The following is a 3,274-nucleotide window of genomic DNA, read 5'->3' as shown; positions in this document are numbered from 1 at the left end:
TCAATGGCAGTGTACCTCTGAATAGCAGCAGCTAGAATAACAGCAGGAGAGGGCTGTAGCCTTCATGCCTCACTTGCAAGTTGGCCAATGTGGGCCTCCGGATGCTGGGCTTTTGTTGTTGTTCAGTCGCACAGTCGAGTCCGACTCTTCGCGACCCCATGGACGAGCTCTCTCCAGGCCTTCCGGTCTTCTGCCGTCCTCTGAAGTTGGCTCAACTTCATGTTCGTTGCATCGATGACACTGTCTAACCATCTCATCCCAAGGCAGTGATCCATGAGGGGGATGCTGGGCTAGATGGTCCTTTTATTCCATCCGGCAAGGCCAGTTGCATACTTCCAACATTTACTTTTGGCCTTCAGTCCCTTGACAGAAGCCTGCTAAAATCTCTTCCATTGATGTCAAAGTGTTTGACCTTAACTGGATCATAGCTCAAATTGCTCCCCTAAGAAAAATAATAATAACTTCAGTTACTACCGTGCTAGGCTGAGATGCTCTGAAGATGCATGGGGCTTCCCCACAGCCTACTTTTGGTGACAAGAAAGAAACTGGGAAAAGCCCCATGTGTGGAGATGACCACACACAGCTATACTGACCTGGTATACAGATTGCTTTTTGAAATAGTACTAGATGGACAAATTGACTCATCATGACAGTATCGAGGAACATGGCTACGTCAAATTCATCCATTTGCTATCTGGCATTCTTTTTACACAGATGGACAGGATCAAGGGCATCATTAAAGTAACTATGGTCCCTGCCACACGGCAGGGAAAGCGCCGATCGAACTGTGGCTAATGTGAGCCGCAGCAAAGTTGAGACAGCGCAGTGGGATCTCACGGATCCCCCAAGCCGCGGCGTGGCGCTCCCCGGCACGATCAGATGCCGGGGAGAAAGCGACGATGCGAAGGGGAGCCTGGTGAACTGCGCATGCTCACACATGCGCAGTTCGGCCAGGAGCCGGGAATGCGCCGGCGCAAGGACGGGCCGGCGATCCCACGGCCAGCGTTGCTGCGGCCCTTCCAAAAGAACCACCTTGGGAGGTGGTTCTTTTTTGGAGCGGATCAATGCTGGAAGGGACGGATCAGGGACGGAGACTGTACGCTCCCCAGATGTTGCGGTGGGATCGCGCCCGTTTGCTCCGCCCCCGTTCCGTCCTGCTCCCGGCCCAAAAGGCCTCGTATGGACAGGACCTATCTTTCCCATTTTTATTTTGCCCTTCCTTCAAGGAGCTCCAGGAGGCGTACACAGTCCTCTCCTCCTCCATTCTATCCTCACAACAGCCTTGTGCGGTAGTCAGACTGAAGGAGAAACAGGCGTGATGTCACTCAGGAAGTTTCTGGGCTGAGAACAGATTGCGAGCCGGGTCTCCTAAACTCCTGTCTGTCAGTCTAACCATTACACTGCACTGACACATATGAAATCATTTTATTGTACTGATCATTTGTGTATCAGCTTACAAAGCATGAATCCTACGTAATTTACAGTCATTCCCTCTTCTTTATTATTTAATTAGTATTGATTGTAATTTTGTAAGCGAAAATCTTTGAAAATCCAACAAAAATAATATTAGATGACAACATGGAGGACAGGTCTATTAGAGTGTGTGTGTGTGTGTGTTTGTTTGTGTGTCACACGCTGTCAATTCACTTCCAAGCTACATCAACCCTGTGAACATTCTCCAAAACATCCCATGATTAACAGCCTCGCTCAAGTCTTGCAACCTGAGGGCCATGGCTTCCTTGACTGAGACAATCCATCTCATGTTGGGCTTTCCTCTCTTCCTAGTTCTTTTAACTTTTCCTAGCAGTATTGTCTTTTCCAGTGAGTCTTTTATTTAATTCATTTGTACCACGCCTTTCTCCCCAACAGGGACCCAAAACAGCTTAAATTGTTCTCCTCCATTTTCTCCACCCAACTGAGATAGGTCAGGTTGAGAGAATGTGACTGACCCAAGGTGACCTAGTGAGCTTCCATGGTACAAATGGTCTCCCAAATAATAGTCCAACACTCCTAACCTGTCTGATCTTCTCTGATGCGACCAAAATACGATAGCCTCAGTTTGGTCCCTTGAGCTTCTCTAGGGAGAATTCACAGCCAGTGGTACTGTTAAGCCAGAAGTCTGGGCCCAGGCCCTGGCTTGGGGACTTAGCAAGAGCAGGAAGGAGCAAAAGCAGAGTGTAGCTTCGCATTTGAAATACATGTTATCAGCAAGGAGGACCAGGGAGGCATACGATCTAAAATTACCTAACTGCATGCCCCAATATAGCTCAAAGTGCAACTATTTCAGAACCAGTATATTAGGTAATAGATTAAAAAGGGTAGCCTTGTAAAATGGAAATCAAGGGGCACCTTGAAGATTAACCAACTTTATTTCAGCATGAACTCTCATGAGTCAGATGACCTCCCTCCTTCAGATACACAGGAGATGGATTGGGACAGAGTTGAACTCTGTAGTCTCCCTGTACTCCCTGTATGTCAGGGCTCTTTTCCGAAAACAAAAACAAAACACCGCAAGGCAACCCCTTCTGTGGCTGCAGTGGCACTCTTTTTTTTTTTTTTTAACTCATCATCCAGCTTACAAATCAGCAAGGAAAGTTATGAAAGAGCATGTGTTGAGGTTTGCTATTAAGACAGTTGCTGTTTGACTGGCAAAAGGAATTGTATTGTTCATATTATTGTAACACAGAGTAATGAGCGTAGACTCTCAGGTTGGTTGCTTTCTATTTTCACTAACAGTATTTATTTATTTTTATTTAAAACTTTTCTATGCCGCCTTTCCTCCCAGCTACTACGATCCCCAATCCATCAAACATTAAAATAGTCCAACATTAAAACGGCATTTAAAATAAAGTGTGTAATTCAATAAAATATATAATTCAATAAAAACATATAAACACACACAGCACTAAAACAATGGAGGAGTAACAGTTATTGGAGATATGCCAAACAAAACATAAACGTGTTCACCTACTGGAAGAGGACAACTATAAAGGGAGACAGACAAATCTTCCTGGGGAGGGAGTTCCAAAGTTTTGGTGACACAACTGACAAGGCCCTCTCTTGGATTGTCACCCACCTAGCCTCCAATGGCTGGGGGACCTGAAGCAGGGTCTTTGAAGATGACTGGATGGATAAGTTCATACAGGAGAAGGTGGCTGTTTGGGCTCTTAGACCTAAGAGGGGGCACCTAGGAGTGTTTGTGTCAACTGCCCAGGTCATTTCCTCATTCCAGAAGTCAACCAGGGCACTGACAGGAGGACCAACCATATCAGCA

Source organism: Gekko japonicus, unplaced genomic scaffold (genome assembly GCF_001447785.1).
Source record: "Gekko japonicus isolate JY-2015 unplaced genomic scaffold, Gekko_japonicus_V1.1 scaffold339, whole genome shotgun sequence".
Classification (NCBI taxonomy): Eukaryota; Metazoa; Chordata; class Lepidosauria; order Squamata; family Gekkonidae; genus Gekko; species Gekko japonicus.
This window is presented reverse-complemented; position numbering follows the sequence as displayed.